At 35.2% G+C, this 22090-nt stretch overlaps 1 protein-coding gene across 1 annotated transcript in view; it reads left to right on the forward strand.

Moving 5' to 3' along the window:
* The window catches only part of LOC144971162 (protein dachsous-like), a 187819-nt gene that overhangs the window by 124930 nt on the left and 40799 nt on the right, over positions 1–22090 (forward strand). The window lies entirely within an intron of this gene.

Here is a 22090-nt window from a genome sequence, read left to right on the forward strand (position 1 = left end):
CAATCGTGTTTTGAAGAGTATGCGTATTTATTTATTCTTTGTGCGTTATCATCCTTATTGCCTGCTGACTTTAAAATGCAATCAATGCATTTATATTAATATTAATGCCGATGTAATAACCAAAAACACTCTTTCTCTTGTATATTATATTATATACCTTCCTGCCAAGAAAATCAAACATGAGCAAGCACCATAAACCTTTCTTAGCAATATATTGTATGTTACGGCCAGCCAAAACTATAATGCTGGGTTTATGTCTCAAGACAAAAGCGCAATAAGTGCTCCGCTCATCATGAAGTTCCTGATAAAATCAGATAAGAACTTTAAGTGCAATTTCTGGATGAAAACATTTGTCTAACCACTAGCATAGAGCTAATTACATTGGTTATAAGTTACACAGTCTGCATTTAGGTATTGGCTAGTTGTTTTGTCGCCCTCGCGACACGTTCTTTAAAACAAAAAGATCAGTGTTTTACCAAAGCAAATTTATATCTTTACTGGCAGTGGGAGTTGTTTGCAGTAGTGTGGAAGGTTTTAAAACGGTGTTATCGTTTGCCATCCCTTCTTTTGCGTTTGGTGTGTCTTCTGAAAACTATGAAGGATACGACTGTGCTATTCGACACTTCAATGTTCACGCCTCGCTGCCCCTTTTCTTATAACGGTCTCAAGTCACGGTCCGGTGAGAAGCACCCTTCATATTACTGTCTTTTGTAGCCAAAAACTTTTCAACAAGTTTTGTTCGCGTTTTGGATCCCATTTTAGTCCGCCTTAGCGTATTTGGCTTTTCTTTAAACGCCGTGTTGGGTAGTGTCGTGCTCTGACAAACAATTTTTTTTTTTAATTAGGAGTTATCGAGAAAAAATGTTACTTTACATAATGATCGATAAAACGCCTTTCAACTTGACTAAAAGTTCTCAAACCTGTGACCCAAAGAAGTAACAGGTTTTAGACTTGTTCAGAAGTTGATTGTCATTTTAATTTATCGATATTTGAAGTAAGAGTGTTCTGACCAAAATGAATATAATGTGTTTTGTCATGAGTACAGAGTTTTGTGTTGTGCTGTGCTACTTCCATCCAGCTATTTAGTATTTCTTCAGAGTGCTATTTCTAAACACAAAGCTACGACTGTACTGCTAGAAGTGGTGCTTGCCCGCTTGCTTGTCTTCCTGGCTCTAAAGACTGAAGAATTCTTGAATACCGAATACAGAATAGCCAAGCCCAGGACAGAAGAGGTTGTTGTTATTCACACGACAAACCATTGTAGGCGATAATGGATGATCTTCGAGTCTCTGTGTCCATGTCCGGAGGGAAGAATGGCCAGCAGTTTATGAATGCAGTTTTGCAGCTTTTGAGTCGGTCGAGGTGTCAAATAGTCAGTTTATGACTTTTGTGACTCGAATATTGTTGTCTGTGTACCCGTTTTGTCACATCCTCTCTTGTGACTGGTCATGACTTTTATGTTGGAGATTAAGTCAACATTCTGTCTGCATAATTCGATTATCTTGATTGTCCCCATATATTCCTTTCTCATCTTTCTCTTCATTTTTTTTTTTCTTTCTATGATTTTTTACTTGGGGCATGGGGGGGGGGGGGGGGGGGGGGGAGGGGTTCAGTTTGTTTTTTTAAAGAGATATTCTGTACATACTAATTTGATGTATTTTGTTCCTTCTAGTTTTCCACCTCGTCATTCTCCTTCTCCCTCTATCCTCCTTTTCTCCTCCATTCTTTCAATTACTTAATTCTTTTCATTCTCTCTCTCTCTCTCTCTCTCTCTCTCTCTCTCTCTCTCTCGCTCTCTCTCTCTCGCTCATTTACTTCCTCTCCCCTCCTTCTCTCAAATTGTAAAAGATGAGATTTTAAAGATGTTAATGATTTTTTCATAATTATTAGTACTATTTTTATTAGAGGAGGGATATTTTTATAACCCTATACTGACGAGTTCTGCCAAACACCACATTAATTTTTGTTGTTCTCGTTCATTTTTTATAGATAGGCTCTTATGGCCTCGGTTTGAGATGAGATCAAGCCGGGCTCTTTGCAACTACACTTCAACGTCACGTACAATTACAAGGTTATCAAATCATAAGATTAAAAAATGTTAACATTTGAATCCAATTTGATTGTAAACTATAATAAAGAAGGGGGGGGGGCAAGAGATCAGCCTCAGGAAAATGTGTATGATAATAATAATAATAATAATAATAATAATAATAATAATAATAATAATAATAATAATAATAATAATAATAATAATAATAATAATAATAATAATAATAATCTTTATTGTCCAAATAAATGGCAATTCATGTGAGGTAAACAATGCTCAAACAGTTTGGTTCATGGTATGAACATCAACACATTTACAAGTACAGATGAATTTTTCTGATGTTTTAATGAGAGGAAATTTCTGTGGGTAAAGAATAAATGGGAGAATTCTGTTTTGTTATAACACCGAAAGGTGTAAAGATAAATCATAAAGAAGAAAAGAAAAAAGAGAAGTGCAAAATCGAAGAAAATTAGAAATGAATAATTGATAAACAACATTTCAATTTCCCTAATGCCAAAAATCTCAGACAACATTCATAATATTCAAATTAACGTCACGGGCAAGACGAAATTTGAGAGGACGAAGTACCTCGTAAAATGTCTACGGTTGCCTTTTCCTCCCGTTTTGTCATAGAGGGTGATCATTCAAGAACCGATTATTTATCTTGTCTGTCTCGTCTTACGGTTAGCACCAGTAATCGGCAATAAACAATTACCTTATTAGAGAACGTCGGGAAATTTGTCGACATCATTATGCCATAAATATTGCTTACAATATCATTTTACTCATTTTCATGGATAAAGCTGAAATCATTTATCAGCCCATAAATATTTGGAATAGTTGTCGAGGAACTGTTCTACTTATTTTTTTTTTTTTTTTTTTTGAGAATTTTCATTTACCTTTATTTTACTCAATGGATTTTTTTTTTACATCACATCTGTCTGTCGGGTTTTTAATCATCGAAGGATGTTTTATTAAAATAATGCATTTTAAAAAACTTAATATATTTATTTATTTATTGCAGAAGGGGGAGAAGGAGGGGGGGAGTCAACCCAAAGTTAGGCTTGCCAGAGCAACTCTTCGTAATTTTGGTTTCTATTCGTCTTGTGAGCCACGAGTTGATGAGTATTTGTGTGTGGTCATCTTGGAGCCGTCCGTAATGATGGGAGATACAAGGTGTTAAGGTTAATGATTCTTGGGAAATCGTTGGTGGTAGACGTTGGAAGAGATGAGGTGATGTCGGCGGACCCTGGCTGAGATACTGATGGAAATATCGGGAAAAAGTCCAATGATGAAAGTGTGGAGTGGTGAAGGGTGTGTATAGGGTGATAGGCTATTAATGACTATGAATGAGACCGGGGTGAGGGGCTAACAGTCATCACTTGTGGTCAAATGGGCAAGATAGGACAGGACTTGGGGGGGGGGGGGAGCGCGAATATAATATAAAGAAGGATATTTGGGGATGAGCTGATGCTGGAATAGTCAAGATGAGACATACTAGCGTTCATTAGGTCTATAAATATCTCTTGTGACTATAGCTTTTGCTATCCGATACGAGGAAGATATAATGTTGATGTAAATGACAGCGAGAGTTGTAGCTTAGTTAGTTAAGCGATATTTACTTTTATAGTCCTTTCTACACCCCCGACCCTCACTCCCCGCCCCTGGTGAAAATGATTGTTGCTTCATTTATTTCGCATTATATCTGTAATGTTTAAGGATTAGGTTTTATACGTTAATGTCTTTTATGTCTGTTGTTTTTGTTGTTGTTGTTGTTGTTCTTCTTCTTCTTCTTCTTCTTCTTCTTCTTCTTCTTCTTCTTCTTCTTCTTCTTCTTCTTCTTCTTCTTCTTCTTCTTCTTCTTCTTCTTCTTCTTCTTCTTCTTCTTCTTCTTCTTCCTCTTCCTCTTTATTGATGAAGCTATTATATCTGTGCAAATGGCTGGTTTTGTTTTGTTTTTGTTTTTTGTTTTTTTTTTGTTTGGAGGGCGGAGTTCGTTTTATTTTTGTTGTTGTCCGGTTGAGGGGGGGGGTGTTCTTTTTTTTTTTTTCTTTCTTTTTTTTTTTTTTTTGTCGGTTATTTTTGTTTTTGTTTGTGTTTTGTTTTTGTTGTTTTTACTTTTTCTCTCTCTCTGTGTGTGTGTGTGTGTGTGTGTGTGTGTGTGCGTGTGCGTGTGTGATTTAGGATGCGTACAACGAAAGGGTTGCATAATGAGAGTACTCTCTTGTTTAATTTGAGGCGCGATGGAGATCTTTATTTCAAGAGTAGAATTCTTCTCTGTTTTGTATTTGTGAAAAAAATAAGACTGGAACACTGAAAGTTATAAAAACAATGCTTTAAATTTTTGAAAGAGTAGCCACTTTATGGTCACACGTTGTTAATAGGACGTTTCATTACTATTGATTTTCTCATTGTTACCATTGACCTGGGATGCCTGTGGGCTTTGGTTTTCTGTTTTTATTGTTTAAAAGAAAGCGGAAACGCCGACATATCATTATGAAAATAGCCACGAACCAAACACAATCATCCTCCATCAATATCCTACCTAAAAGACATAAACGGGGACAAATTGGGTAATTATCGCCCCTGATGATCTGGAACAGGAAGCGGAAATTTGAGTGGCGGGATTTGATGCGGCAAAATTAGTCGCTATAAAAAGTAATCCCGATGGGAGGATCGGAATACCAACGAAATGTGAAAAGGGTTATAATATAATCAAACATTGATACGAAATTGGTCCACAGAGCGGGGTTGTGATTCATAAAAATATGATTACTGATAAACCTCCATTTTGCTAATGACAATTAGAATTTATTAAATATTTATATTTAGAATACTTTTTTTAAAAGGAAAATAAAATAATCCTATTTACCCGCCTTCGTTTCCTTCTTTTGCCTTATCCTCCCCTTTCCTCCTTTTCCACCTCATCTTTCTCTTTCTTTTATCATCATCACCATTTGTTTATTTGGTACGTGCAGTAGTACCTTGGTAATGTACCATGCAGTAATTTGGTACCTTACAATTTGATATTTTTTAAAAATTTGAAATGCCATGAATTTCGTATATATTATTCCAAAATAATTACTCAGAAATAACAACTGGCGATAGCATTACCTAAATAAAAGTCATGAGCACCTTAAAACTTGTATTAACCAAAACAAAAGCAAATAAACATCAAATGGCAAGGTCTCAATTTTCAGATTATTTTTTAAAGATATTTTTCATATCGCACAACACGGCCCCCATAGAATTTGCCCTGCGTCCAAGGCCCAGGTCAGACGTCCTTAGCGATGCGACCGAAGAAGACCCTGTCCTATTGTAGCATCCTAATCCATCTTTACGACGGCAGACAACCTAGAACCCTACAATTGCTGAAAGGTGGCCGATGAGCAAATCCCATGGGGCGTTTTATGGCGTCTTGTGGGCTTCAAATGTGCTTGCTTGTGACCATTGATTGAGGCCCTGTGTCCATCAAATCAACAGTCAGACTAGGTCACGGTCAGGCAATAGAAATGTATATACTAGCTGGAGTATTTTTATAGATGGGAAGAAATACGCTTGATTTTGTATTGTTCAGTTTTAAGACGTATTTTGATCTTTCATTTATATTTTACATGGTGAGATTTATTTTGGGGAAAAAATTACTATAGAATATTTCTAATACCCGTGATATCTAAAACGAAAACGAAATAGAATTACCCATCGCCCCCGCAAACTCTTCGAGCCCTTGGAATATTAATAAACTGTTGATTCGATGATAGAACCATATTTCCATCTGTGATCTTGCATTAATTGTGATTTCGAAGATGGTGAAACATTGACACTATTTCGCCTCATGATTAATATTTTCGAAATTGGAAGCATGTCTGTGAATCCATCGTGAGGCATTACCCAGAAGCCCGTGTGTTTCTCAAAGATTGCATAACCTTTTTAAAAAAATATGGATGTGGTCTGAGACGCCCGTTTTTAATGTTTTTCCTTTTGTGTAAATATGTGTGGGATTTTTGTTTGATTGTTTTTTTATCTCATTAGCTTTTCTGGTTAATTTTGAGTTTGACAGACCAAAGCGATATCATAATGCATCACAAAGGAGGCATTTAGAACCACCATAGAATTAAGTGCTATGGATGTTTTTGTATATTGTGTAGCACTTTGGGCTCCATTTGTACATTATTTATCCACCCACGTCCATCCCTGCCCCAGCCCCTCATCCGATTACCGAATAAATCATTAGTCAATTTTGATGTCATATTATTTGTAAGATAAATCATGATTTACAAGACATTGTTACGAAATGGCATGGTTATGTCTCACTTTATCATAGGTTCTCTAAAGATATTTGGAATATTGAGGACTGTTGTCCAATCTTGAAGTCGAATTTATAAATTGTGATTTGTCCAAATTGTCATCATCTTAAATCAATGAAATAAAACAAGAGCACTTTGAGTTCTTATTTTGTAATTTTGTTTTTCCTTAATACATTTTAGGTGTTATACATCGATTAAATTAGAATTTTCCCATTGATTTTCAGAAATTCCTAATGTACTGAAAAAGATTTCTCATGGATCGGGGGAAACATTATATTAATTTATTTCAAGAATCCTGGATATCCCATGACAAAATCCAAGCGCCCCCCCCCCCCCCCCCCCCCCCCCCCCCCGACAATTGCCATTCCCAAGTTCCAACAATTCCACACATTCTATTCAACTCATCTCCTACCCGAATCTCCACCCCCCAGTATCGTCATTCCATTCTTTCTTCCTTTCAACTTGCTTGAACCGTGAACTCCACCCTGGGTCATCTATCACTCTTTCTTCCTCGTCCTCCAAACTCCTTTCATTTTATACATCCATCGTTCGTCAACTCCAAAGAAAGGCTTTTCAGATTTACGAGGCCATTCCAGTTCAATACATTGTCTCCTACAGTACAAATTCCTCTGCTGATTTCGCCTCGATGAAATGTTTCCTTTCTGTGGATAGAAATATCACATTTGATGAAATACCGCTTCAATGATTGTTGTCGCAAGGAGAAAATCCGGGAAAAAATGAAACTGTTGAGATAAAAATAGAAAATCACAAGACAGAATTTAAAATTTGTTTCTAGCTCCCCATAATACTGTAATAGAGAGCTCAAAATAGAACGTCTTAGCGGTTTTATCACATATAATTTTCACAGATAAAGGAGTTGCGTGACGTAAAAGATGTCATTGTTAATTTAGCTTAAGACCTGGAGTTAAATTGATCTAAATTGCAATGGCATCTTATTATAATGGAACGGACAGGAAAGACATTTGGAAGATTTAGAATTATAATTGGTCAATGACGTCGCTTGAATTGAGAATGATGGCGAATCAGAACGCTCAAAACAGATGACGGTTGTTTAATTAGGTTATAATATAAATGGAAACAATTACCATTGCCTAATCCAGGTAGATGCACAAGGGGTTCATTAAATTATCACTGCCTGTAAAATAATACTTCTCTTATCAGCTGCGCTGCATCCATCGGCTGATGTCTAAGATGGATGATGAAAAGGCAGGGACTTCAGAAGACCTATTGAGAGAATATTAAGTTGGTGGACTGTCTGTTATTACTGCTGGTCCCAGTTGCCTTCGTCTACTAAAAAGTCTTATGGTAAGTAAGACACTCCCCTTCGGACATGAGGTCCCTGGTTCCAGTTCCGTATTCACATTCTCAGGTGTAAAATGAGTACTTGGCGTGTCGAAAAAAAAAATTTAATAGCGCCTCACAAGCATCGTGTCTCGGCAAGCGCTTTAGCACCTTTAGTGGATATTATTTTTGGGGTTTTTTTTTTGTTTGTTGTTTTTTTTGGGGGGCGGGGAGTGGGGGTGTTTTTTATTTTGTTTTGTTTTGTTTTTGTTGTGTATATTTATGTTTTGTATTTTTTTAATTTGTCAAAACGGATTTTCTCAGTGATTTCATTACTATTTTCACCCTCAAGTTCTTTACTATTTATATATAAAAACCAAATTTCAATTAGACTTGGAAATTTTTTGGCAACTTCTCAAAAACAATCAATCTCTCTCTCTCTCTCTCTCTCTCTCTCTCTCTCTCTCTCTCTCTCTCTCTCTCTCTCTCTCTCTCTCTCTCTCGAACGAACGAACGAACGAACGAACGAACGATTACAAATATCCCTCAACTTGTAAAAGGTCGCAAACCTTAAACTGCTTTGAACTCTCAGGTTTGTGACATTTTTTACAAGTTGAGGTCATTTTAATCGATGGGTATTTGATGTACGTAAAAGTTTTCTGGTCATATTGAGGGGAATTATTTTTTCATCAGAGCACAGCATGAGTCCAGTCTGCGATACACGTAAGCAGATGTCAATCTGATTTGATGGGATCTTACCAGCCATGAAGCCCAGAATCCTAGTTAAACCCTATCATTGTTTTCTAAAATCTGCAACATTATCACAACAATTGCCACTCATGATCAATAAAATGGACAATAAACACACACACACACACACACACACACACACACACACACACACATTCAAACATTAACAGTTGTGGTGACTCTCTTTATCTCAAACAAACTCAAAACATTTGTTATCGTTCTACATCTTCTCCTTTCCCCTCCTCTATCCTGTCCCCTCTAAGCCCAAGGCGGATGGGCCTCTAGTCCCACTCTTCCGTTATCGGCCCATCAGGGGATTAGAGACAACCGGCGGACCACAACGTTTCGTCGCTGAACATCTCTCCAGGAGCCAGCGTTGCAAATCCTTTGTCGAAACCATTTATTTGGACTGTATGAATGTGTGCGTCAATAATATAATCGAACTACTGCCGTCTCTTAACAAAACTCTTTATTTTTTCCACTTGATCGCAAAACTTTTATTTCAAATATCGACCGATTAATAATGCCCTCAACTTATTAACAAGTTACAAATCTGAGATTTCTTAGAACTGATATTACCATACTATTAAAAACACATTAATTTTTTTTTTTTACCAGACAACTTGTCCTTCAAATATCGATCGATTAAAAATACCCTTATCTTATTAAAAACTCTCAAACCTGGGATTTGTTCGAAGAATAGTGTACAAATCGCCGTTTAGGTCTTGAAAACTAAGAATTACGAAAAACTGATTTTTAAAGAAAATAAAAAAGTATAATAATATCATCATTAGACATAGATGAATAACTAAGTAAAATATTAATATTTATATAGCTCATCTCCACAGATTTACCATGCACAATGCTTTTATCTATATTGCCCCAAATGCCATATAGATCCAAATTTCAAATGGCACGATAAATTATGTCCCGAAGAGTATGCTCTTGCACGGCACCATGTGGTGTCTCTTTGTCGTTTAATCTGCGATGGCCACTTGGTCCAATGAATACATAACAAACGCGAATATGAGCGCTTTATGAAAGCGATATTACTTTATTTACATGACCAGGAAAACAATGATTATTGAATTAATCACTGCATTATTTTGATAAAATGACTTTATTTTCGTCTCATTTTGGTCAAGAAACGTCTATTTTTTATTAACACTAGATTAAGATTGACCCCCGATTTGTCAAACGGTCTCAAATTTAGACTTCAAAGGGGTCCCAGGCTTATTATAAGAATGATCGGAAGGGGGGGGGGGTGATGTCACATTAATCAATGTATTTATTATATATCGAAGGTTATCTCACCAAAATGAAGAAAGAAAAAGTGTTTTGTCTCTCTACAGCGCATCTCCATTGTATTCCTCTGGAGAATCATTCTACCAATATCGCTTCATTATCGTGAGAACAATCAACAATTTCCTCGCATACTTGTGAGATCAATCAGAAATAATGATATCACCATTATTGCTATCATATCATATCATATCATATCATATCATATCATATCATATCATATGGTATCAGTGATGAATAGTAATAAATGACGACCGGGTGGAAGGGAGGGGGTGTAGAAGAAGGGTGGCGAGGGAAGAAATAAAGAAATAGAGGTTGTTTACCAACTTTGATCAAGAAAGCGATTGGCAGAAAGAAATATAAGTTGCTCACCAACTTTAATCAAGAAAGCATTTGATTCAGTGATAAGTTTATTTATTATTATTTTTTAAAATTATTATTATTATTATTATTATTATTATTATTATTATTATTATTATTATTATTATTATTATTATTATTATTATTATCATTATTATTATTATTATTATTATTATTATTATTACCGATGTAAATCAACTTGTGATCTTTCAACTGTACAATTTGCCTTTCCTACCAACATGACCCCCCCCCCCCCCCCCCTATTTTTTTAAAAAAATTTTAGTTAAAATCTCAAATAACCTGATACTTGACCCAATCAACTTACCTTGCACCAATTCAATTAATGAGCAAGGGCATGTCACTCTATATCAATGGGGTATAATATGGGGCGAAGACCGGCTAAAAACAATGGACAACTAAAAAGAACAGACAAAAAATGATTGGATGATGCACCGTTCCCACCAAGGCATTGAGCAATTTGATTACATCATTATCTGATAATAGTTTGCCCACGGGATACAATTTTAATCAACTGACTGAAACGATAAGCGTACAAAAATAAAGGGCATTATTATCGTGTCATTAGCTAAAATTGAAACAAGTCAACGTTCATGTCAGCGACGATTATTATTATTGCTATATATGGTAATGGATTATTACAATGCAATGTATATATTATGTGATACATACATTTATGTTATAATACGCGGTAATGGTAATAATAATAACAATAATAATGATGAAAGAATAATGATGATGATGATGATAATAAAAATAATAATAGTAATAATAATAATAATAATAATAATAATAATAATAATAATAATAATAATAATAGTAATAATAATAATGATGACAATATTATTATTATTATTATTATCATCATTATTATCACGATGACGGCAACGACGACGACGACGACGATGATGATGATGATGATGATGATGATGATGATGATGATGATGATGATGATGATGATGATGATGATGATGATTTATGGAACCCAGTCCCGTGAATACCACATTATAGTAAATGCAATACGCATAGAGTACAACAACTCAAGAATACCCGTACCTAAAATAACACGTAATATATATATCTGACAACCTTATATCTACCAGTACTAAGATTGATTCACCGAAACGATCCCATCATTCTTTATAATAATATTATATCGAAATGCTTTATGGTCGGATTGTGTTTCCCCAAGATTGGATCAACCATTATTTCTGCTCTATATTTATTTATTTATTTATCTAACTTCACGAGGCGATTCTAATCATATGATGGAATAAGCTAATACGTGTATTGATTCTTCACCATCACTATAGTATGCCCCCCCCCCCCCCCTCCCAAATCCGTTTCCCTTCTGGTCTCTTGGTACCATTCTCAAATTTCTCCCCTTCCTACCCCTCAAATATCCCTACTCCCCTTTATCTCACTCGTTTCTTTGCAACCCCTCATTAATATGAGATCCGCATTTTCAGTTCCTCTTTTTTTAAAAAAAATTTTTGGTTATGTTTGTTGGGTTTTTTTGTTTGTTGTGTGTGTGTGTGTGTGTGTGTGTGTGTGTGTGTGTGTGTGTGTGTTGTTGTTTTTTTTTTGTTTTTTTTTTTTGGGGGGTGGGGAGGTGTTGGGTTGTTTTGTTTTATTTGTTTGTTTTATTATTTTTTGTTTGTTTAAATCTTTTTTTCTTTGCTTTGTTGTTGTTGTTTTGTTTTGTTTTTGTTCTTTTTGGATTTTTTTTTTTTTTTGGTACAACCGTGAGTCAGATAATAAGCAACCTTTCAAATGGTGTAACTCTGAAATTGGTCAATTTCGTAACCGTATTCAATTCAAAGTTGTTGTCTTTGTCGATGTTGTGCATTTTGTTGCTGGTGAAGTTGTTCATTTCTGGTTGGTCATGACGATACCTTTAAAACTCTTTTTGTTTTGTAAGTTTTTTATGTTTTCTGCGAACACATGATAGTTGTATTTTGTTTGTTTGTTTGTTTGTTTGTTTGTTTTTGTTTTTGTTTTTTTGTTTTGTTTTTTGTTTTGTTTTGTTTTTTTTGTTTGTTTTGTTATCATTCAGTTTTGTATTAACAACCGATTAGATGAGATAAATTATGGATGATGGACATAGCAATTTGACCCTGGCAATACCGTTTTCTTGTTTCGTGGAAAAGATAATTATGAATAGATCATCTTTATAAATAGGAAAAAGATTACGTATGTGTAACATAATTTTTAAAAAACCTAGTTTTAAAAATATATAATCTCTTATAATCTTGTACTATCATAATTTTCTTATCCGTCTTACCCATACTAGTACGTTCAAGTGCATCACAATAAGGTGTATCATTTGACCTGTGCTTTACCCCTAGTAGGAAAAGAGACATTCATTTAAATATTGTTATCAATTTTCCCTTTCTATTTTTATTTTTTCCTTTAAGTACCAATTTATCTTGGGCCAAATAAGTAACCAACGTCATCATGTTTAATTGGTATAATAGAAATGCTGTACAAAAATAAGAAGCCGCTCAGCTCATTCGTTGGTAGACCTTCCTACTTCTCCATATATCCATCCATTCGTTCATTCATTTATTCATTCATTCATTCAATTTTTCACGTTCCCATTTACCCTCTATATTGTTATCCTAATATTTTCCGTCAATAATATATTCATTCATCCATTCATCTGATTGACTCTATGAATCCTTGATTTGGCTATGAATTATTTTCTTTTCACTTAAAATTGATAATATATATTGTAAAGTGCCCAGAGCTTGTGTTTTACACGAGAATGAGCGCTGTATGAATGTGTATTATTATTATTATTATTATTATTATTATTATTATTATTATTATTATTATTATTATTATTATTATTATTATTATTATTATTATTATATGTCCATCCATCCACCCATCTAACCGTCTATCCATCCATCCATCCATCCGTCTGACCATCTATCCATCCATCCGTCTGTCCATCCATCCACCCATCTTGTCCATCCACCCACTCATCCATCAATCCGTCACCCATCTATTTATTCATCTATTACTAGCGATCGACTTTATCAATCACTCACCCAGTCATCAATGATCGTTTCCTATTAGCTACATCCCGTTCAAACTGTCTCGACACACTACACATCCACACCTCATCGTCTAAATGACGAAACAATTATTATGTTACATCATACTTTGGGGCAAAACAAAATATCGCCTGGATTTATAATTCCACCCAGCTAATAACTGACCCACTGCCGCACTCCACATCAACACCCAGGCTAGTCATTAATTACCAAACCCGTTGATTACCACACAGTCAGCTACCAAGGGTGCTACAGACTCTTTCCAGACTGTGGCTGATCGATGAGGGTCAAGGAAGAGGTCGAAAGGGGGTCGTCTCGCCCTATTTGGAAACTCCCCCATTATTGTGATAATAATTTATTATTCCTCAAGCCAGCTAGCTGGTCGTGGACTACGAAGCCTGGTTAGTGATGGTTAACCAATGACTAGTAGCCCAGTCGTTGGTCTCTGTGTTTATGGCAGGTCAAAAGGTGACTAGAGTCATTAAATGTTGATGCATAAACAATGAGTAACACGGAACAACGGTTAACACTAAACATACAAAGAATATATACGTCTATAACACCCACTCACATAATATTCCTCGCTCTCGTACACACAAACACACACACACACACACACACACACATACATCACAGAGAGAGAGAGAGAGAGAGAGAGAGAGAGAGAGAGAGAGAGAGAGTGGTACACTCAGTTATAATTTTACACGCACTCACCATGATGTTTATACGTAGCAAACACACAAACTGCAAATAAAACTCAAGTATGTACCACAAAGTAAAACAGTTACTGCAAATATTGTATATATAATATTATTATAATAATATAATACGGACATTCCTTTACGCTCAATAATGAGTAGCCAGTCATTGACAGCTGTGGCCAAACTAAATCAAGATTGGCTTAAAACGAGCTATGACCAGTGAGACCAGTCGTAGTCTTCGTAAACTCATAGCCCGACACTTCACTAAAAATCACATTGCAATGCAAGGCGATGATCACCAAAAGAAAATGAAAAGTGAGTTGTTGTCGTTCAATGTTACAAATAATGATCCAATTATTCATTGTTTATTGGAACACAGTTTATTTTTCACTTTCTTTTGGTGGTGAGTGATTTATTTTGCGACGTCATTTTGGGGGGGGGGGGGGGCAGTGTCAGCTATGAGTTAATGAAGGCTGCGGTTTAGTTTCTAAGTCGGTGTAAATAATATTACAAGAAGTCAGATATTATTTCGTTGTTTTGTTTTGTTTTATGTATGTAATCAATGGAAAACATTTTTATATGCTGACCAATAGAAAATCCATCAAGCTTACAGGTCAGGTTACAGGGTCATTCGGTGAACACTCATTAAAGGCATTATGAATACATAGATGTATCGTATAAAATTACATGTATTATGACACTGTCCCCCCACGCTGCCAGCTGCCGTGTCACTTCTGCCTACAATGACAATACACTTTTATTATTTAAATTATATTTGATCAACTAACCATTAACTGCCATACTCCGGGAAGACACATATTTAAAGATTTGACCAGAAAAACTGTCCATCAAATATCGATCGATTTAAATAACCCTTCTCTTGGCAACAACTCTCAAACCTGGGAAATCGCGATTTGTGAGTTATTGCCAAGATGAGGGTTATTTAAATCTCTTGTTATTTGAAGGACGAGCTTTCTGGCCAAATCTTTAAATAATACGTGTCTTTCCGGAGTACGGCAGTTTTATGACACAAATAAGTCTCAAACCACAGAATTCAAAGAAAGGAAATCTCATGTTTGAAAATTTATTTTGACAAGATGGAGTCAGGTTAATCGATCAATATTTAGATTCAAAGTAAAAGTTTTATAGTCAAAATTGGGGTGGGTGGTGGGAGAGAGAGAGGGAGAGAGAGAGAGAGAGAGAGAGAGAGAGAGAGAGAGAGAGAGAGAGAGAGAGAGAGAGATATTTAGTTTTGGCAGTAAACGGTAAAACTTTCATATATTCAATCCAGCCTGCTATGAAAGACGATATCATTATTGATGGACAGACTTGATAACCCCATAGAATTAATTGTTTGCCAAATAAGATTACTACACCTTGTTGCTCTGGTGAAATGTCTAACCCTAGTCATTGTAATTGATTATTCCGTAAATGAATGAACACCTGTGTTGTTGTTTTTTGTTTTTTTAGTCAGTAAACTGTCGTACTCCGGAATGTTTTTCAAGATTTGGCCAGAAAACTCGTCCTTCGCGAAGCCCCAGGTTTGAGAGTTTTTTGCCAAGATGAGGGTCATTCATTTAAATCGATCGCTATTTTTCTGGCCAAAAAAGGCTGTTTAAATCCATGTTTTTCCAGAGTAAGGCAATTAAATTGTTAATATACAAGCCGGCAAGCTTTGAACCAAAGTAACAAAACGTTCTTTGATGTGCGTGAATGTCAAGAGAGCAGCTGGTGAAATAATTTGATATCAAAGTTTGTCAATACCTCGCTGTACAGGAGTTGATAATACCCGCCTTTTCTTAACATCGATGGGATCCATTCATGTATTCGACAACTTTCACCTGACTTGAATGAAATTGTTATAATTACCGTGCTTTTTGCAAGCATAAGATAATTAATGTTAATTGCATCTTTCACCGCAAACACAATGCTTCACTGACATCAATTAAGACCAAAAGAAAGTTATTCAAAGTTTTAGTTATCACCGTTTTTGTTTTTTTCAACATAAATTATTATTGCGTGACATAAATAAGCGGAGCTCTTATTTTTAAAGAGGTCCGTATTGAAACGTTGAGAAATGATAGACAAAATATTAGCGATGATGGTGGTGATGTTGATGATGAAGATGATGATGATGATGATGATGATGATTATGATAATGATGATGCTCGTCGGCAGTCTCTTTTCCATACATTTATATATTCATTAACCAATCAAAATGTAGTAAAAATGTCAAAAGTGAAAACGAAATTATAAAAAGAATGACTGCACAGATACATTTGTTTTGTTTTGTATTGTTTTTGATTTGTTTGTTTGACTTTGCGTTTATCACCTTTTCACTACCCGCCCCCCACCCCTCTTCCGTCCCACCATTCCAACAAGAATCGAACCGGGTCGTCCGCGTACACAACAACCAGTTAAGACTAAGACACACTTTAAACGAACTTGCCCAACCAACGTAAACAGAAATAAGCACGATAATTATATTGATAATGACGGTCTTATCCCTCTTCACCCGATTTCTTATTTTCCCGTCAGCTTTTGGAATTCGATCATCCGTTCAGAATTGAGTTGTCAGTTTTGTTTTTCTTTTACACTTTTATTTTTTTATTCTTGAGATTTATCATGTCCTTGGCACGTCAATGGATTGGAGTTTAATTGATCCATTCTTTTGGACTATATGTTTCTATATTATTATATTTATCTTTCTGTGTTTTGTGTTTGTCTATCTATTTGTCAGTTTATCGATGCGGAAATTATAATATGGGGCCGCATACACATCTATAAAATTGTGTAATGGTACATCTGCTGTCTGTTTACTGTCTTTGTAACGCTGATTGGAGTCTCTCTCTCTCTCTCTCTCTCTCTCTCTCTCTCTCTCTCTCTCTCTCTCTCTCCCTCTCTCTCTCCCTCTCTCTCTCTCTCCCTCTCTCTCTCTCTCTCTTTCTCTCTCTCTCTCTCTCGTATCCTCTCTTAAGATGTTTGTGTATGGTGTGTGTTTTTATTTGTAATTTTATCGAGCGCATTTATTATGCGGTTGTCACGTGCTCACTACTCTTGTAATGCTCCCAAAATGTTGTCTTTTGACTTCTATAAATGTCGAGAAAAGGTAATTGTTTCGGCTACTGCCTCTACTGAGAATAATGACGAGGTCGATCATTTTCTTCATTAAAAGAGTTCTCTTTTCCTGAGATAAGAAAAGAAAGAAAAAGAGAACAACAAAACAAAACAAAATAAAAAAATTAATTAATAAATAAGAAAGAATAATAGATTTAAAACTTGTACCTTACAGTGGTATAGATATATTCATAATTATAGCAATAACAAACTGGTTTATTCAAAAGTCAAGAAAATGAAAAAATTGTGTTCTTTTCAAAAGCATTGTACAAGTTACAAAATGAGGATTAGCCACTATGTTTTTAACAATGCACCACTGCCTAATGCACTGCGTTGTGCACATCATTCATTCATCTAATCTGAAGCCGACGAATTTTGAACGACGCGCAACCTCCTCTTTCCGCCGTGCTGATTGAGCGCTCAATAGGATTTGTGCTGCATAATAATAAATATAGAAGTTAAAATCGATGTTGTCAAAGCTCTATGAAAGGATTCTAATTATTTTTTTAAGCATGCGATGAGATTATTATTCATATTATTATTGTTGTTGATCAATCTATTTAGTTTTGACTTTTATGGCAGATTTGCTTAGTGTTTTGTATCGGGTTTTATATTTTGCTCTTTTAAAGGCGTAGGAGGATTTGTTGTTGCGATATTGATATTTAATTTTATGAACTAGGCAGGCGTAGTAATCTCTGCCTTGGATTATCCCTACGCATTGACCTTTTCTAATTACAAATGAGTAACTAATAGATTTATTACAAGGAGATATTAAACGAGCGACTTTTTGCACGCTCATGATTTAAAATTAAAAATCCTTCTATCGAGGGACGTCAAATAATTTTTGGTGCAAGGCAATAAATTGGTTCCTCAGATGTCGACAGCAGGGATCCAACCCGGTTCTTCAAAGCGCAATTGCAATGCCTTATCCTTCGGCCATCTTGCGCCCCCCCCCCCCCCCTCCCCCTTTTCAACTGGTCTTATCCTCCATGTCATAAAGATGTTGTCGTGGTGGCATTCAAAGTTCAAAGGTGATCATCATAATACTACGTATGTTGAGATGCATCCAGAAGAAAAATAAAATGGTGATATTCCCGAAATATCGTGATGAAACACGCTGTAAAGGAAAAGGTCCTTGGATATGATATGCATCTTTCTTCACAAAAGTTCAAAGAGCATCAAGTGAAACTGATAGCTTTTGTATAGGCTGGAAATATATTTTTAAAAATGAAAGGGTGAAAGTAAAAGGAAAAAAAAAAAAACTCGGAAGAAGTCTCTCTCTCTCTCTCTCTCTCTCTCTCTCTCTCTCTCTCTCTCTCTCTCTCTCTCTCTCTCTCTCTCTCTCTCTCTCTCTCTCTCTCTCTCTCTCTCTCTCTCTCTCTCTCTCTCTCTCTCTCTCTATCTACCTATCTATCTATCTATCTATCTATCTATCTATCTATCTATCTATCTATCTCTTCCAGAAAGATATCGGTGCTGTATTGTGTGTGTGTGTGTGTGTGTGTGTGTGTGTGTGGGTGGGTGGGTGGGTGGGTGTGTGTGTGTGTCGTTTTGTTATTATTCTTTCTTTTTTTTTCATGTTTTTTTTAAAGTTATTTTTTAATTTTTTGTTTATTTAACTAGATATTAATTTTGCTTCTTTGTTTGTTTTTTTGTTTTTTTGCCGGGGGGGGGGAGGGTTGGGGGGGAGGTAATATTATTATAATTATTCATGTTGAAAGTGTGTGCCTTAGGATTTTATTACACGGAGTACTACTACAGTTATGCTACAAGTAACTTGCCTTTTGAGATCATACGATCTGTTAAATTCATTTGGAGTTTGCATCATCTGAGGCTGATGGGAATATCATCCTATCAAACTGGGGTTTTAAAAGAACTGATAAGTACGACCATGTGGCAAAATTAAGATGTAAAATAAATTGCCATGAAATCGTCGATATATCGTGATTTAGGGATAGGGAGGATGATGGACTCACTATTTAAATACTTCCTGATGGGCTTTCTGTATGACCTTTCGTGAATTAACTTATCTCTTTATCTCAGATGCTGGTGACCTTTTGTGTCACTTTTGGTGAAATTAAGCTTCCTTCTTTACGACAGAAAGGTCTCTGGGTACACCGTTGGAAAATATAGATGTGTTATTTACCCGATAGGTGCATGAGCGTCTTCTGTTTCAACGAAAGTTTTCGTTGACATGCGACGCAACGCACACAATACGTTAACGATAGATTTTGTATGATTAAATGGAGCTATACAGTTATGCCAGAGGACTCTGATTATGCCTTTGAAACTTTACCACTCAAGGAAATTAATTTTAGGTGAAAGCTATTATGCGATACAGAAGCTACCGGCACGATACAAGGGACTTGATTCTATTTAAGCTTTAACCCCCCTTCCTGCTTCTTCCTCTTCTTCTTCTTTCTTTCTTCTTCTTCTTCTTCTTCTTCTTCTTAGGGAGCGTTCACATATTACGTCATCAAAAATTTGCCCTTTTTAGACCCCCCCCCCTCCCCCAAGTCATCACTTGTCATCATTGACCTGACCCCCCCCCCCCCAACAGATGATGACGTCATCTAATTTAATAAAAACTAAAAGATAACTTTAATTTCACAATATTTATTATTCGTTTTTCAAACCATAAACATTGATTATCAACGTTTGATAAAACACATTCAGACATTTTATTAATTTCAGAAACTGTTGATAATTTATGTTTTACGATACAATGGGGACATAAAATTTAAATTTGCAAAGATAAAATCTAACAAACATTATTTAAATTAGGCTACTTGGTGCAGGTGCTATTAAAAAAATTCAGAAAGTGTAATTTAAAATAGTATAGGAGGCAAATTATTTTATAGCATATTAGTCTTTTAGTGGAATGAATTTCTGTTTCAATTTCCAAACATAAAATTAATTGATTCAAAAATGTTTCTGCCTTGGACCTCTGGCAATGTACTATAAATAGTATCATCAATTTCATCTTCATCGTCATCATTTTCTCCCATTTGCTGTTCTTCATGTATGCCGCATTTTCGTGAATGGTCTTTCATTGCTGTGATCGAGGAGTGATACAATGAACATTTAGGGCAAGTTCGCCTTTTGAGAAGTGATACCCCTTTCCCATTTTGTTTCTTGAGAGATGGGCAATACTCATCATAGCAATTTATCTTTAGCTGTTTTGAAAGGAACAAACTTTGAAATAGGCTTAATTTGCCTATGTTTTGATGACATCATCTTGGGTCTGACCCCCCCCCCCCCCCATGTCAACACATGTCAACATTTGGTAGACCCCCCCTCCCCCCCTAGCTGATGACGTAATATGTGAACGCTCCCTTATTATTATTATTATTATTATTATTATTATTATTATTATTATTATTATTATTATTATTATTATTATTATTTTCATCATCATCATCATCATCATCATTTATTATTATTATTATTATTGTTATTATTATTATTATTATTATTATTATTATTATTATTATTATTATTATTATTATTATTATTATTATTATTATTATTATTCACCCTTTTCGGAAATTGTGCAACAGACAAAAGAGATGGATTTAAGTATTGACATTAAAAATACACAGAAATCAGCATTAAATAACATATAAATACACCGGGATAATTAAAGATTGTCTATTTCAATATATTGAATATTCTTGTTGTTATACGGAGAGAAGTTTTTTTGCTTGATGACAATTTCACAATGAGTATTATTAATGGAACTTTGCAGACATCAAGGGCCAGAGCTTTTTTTTTCTCATTATTGTAAATTAGCAAGTTTGTCAGGAATTAACCAATAAATTTATTGTGACAAACGCAATTTCTTTTGTTTATATTTTCAAAATTTCGAACTATCCTGAGACCTGGGACCTTCTCCCCTCTCTCTATCTCTCTCTCTCTCTCTGTCTCTCTCTCTCTCTCTCTCTCTCTCTCTCTCTCTCTCTCTCTCTCTCTCTTGTCTGAACTTTTATCTCGCGCAATATCTAACCGATTCTTGTATTTAAGGAACGGTGTTGACGTCACTCAGCTCTGAATTGTTTTTAGAAGCCATTTTTATTATAAGTTTTCACTAAATCATATAAATCAAACTATAAACGTTCACGGTTACACATAAGTTTGTGTGTTTGAACGTTATAACCTATTAGGCGGATGTTGTGAGCATTTTTCCTAAACGTATAGCATCAATAAGGTCATCATTTGTATTCTATCAATTTATTATTTTATGTGTTTAGTTCATGAAATGAATGAAAATCTGAATAAGGTTAAAGATCGGAGTTAATTTATTCCATGACACGGGCATACAAGATATTCTGAATGTGTAAGATGATAATGATATGACATGACCATGATGAACGAATGCGCTTGCGTTCATGGTTCGGGGTGTTAGATTTGAGGTGCAGTTTTTACATCTGACTTGGTAATTGTCTGATGAAAGTGTAACCAAATTTTTAATGTAGCGGGAAGATGAAATGTAGGGAAATTGAATCTGAAAGTAAATATATGGTGGAGACTGCAAGTCGACAGGTTTGTCTGGAAAACCGATTGATGCTGATGAATGAATGAACAACGACTTTTTGCATGAATGAATGGAGTCAAAGTTTTTGATATATATATATATATATATATATATATATATATATATATATATATATATATATATATATATATATATATATATATACATGGATAGAGGGAGAGAGAGAGAGAGAGAGAGAGAGAGAGAGAGAGAGAGAGAGAATTTTACTTGAATAAAAAGTATTACATTTTTTATTGGCACAATATTTATGAATTCACCTTCCTTTTTTTCACTCTCGTTCATGTCTTTCTTTTACGTCCATATTTAGATCAGTCTATTTATCTATTTATCTATCTGTCTATCCCCTCATCTAGCAATCTCTCTCTCTCTCTCTCTCTCTCTCTCTCTCTCTCTCTCTCTCTCTCTCTCTCTCTCTCTCTCTCTCTCTCTCTCTCTCTCTCTCTCTCTCTCTCTCTCTCTCTCTCTCATCAATTTCCTCTAGTGCCCATTCTTCTCATTCCTATTTGCTTTCCTTTCACTCCGGAACAGGGTTGAAAGACAGCAAGATTTTAAAATTGTCACCAACAAAC

This window comes from Berghia stephanieae, chromosome 4, assembly GCF_034508935.2.
Source record: "Berghia stephanieae isolate SIO BIC M18660-M18661 chromosome 4, UCSD_Bste_1.3, whole genome shotgun sequence".
NCBI lineage: Eukaryota > Metazoa > Mollusca > Gastropoda > Nudibranchia > Aeolidiidae > Berghia > Berghia stephanieae.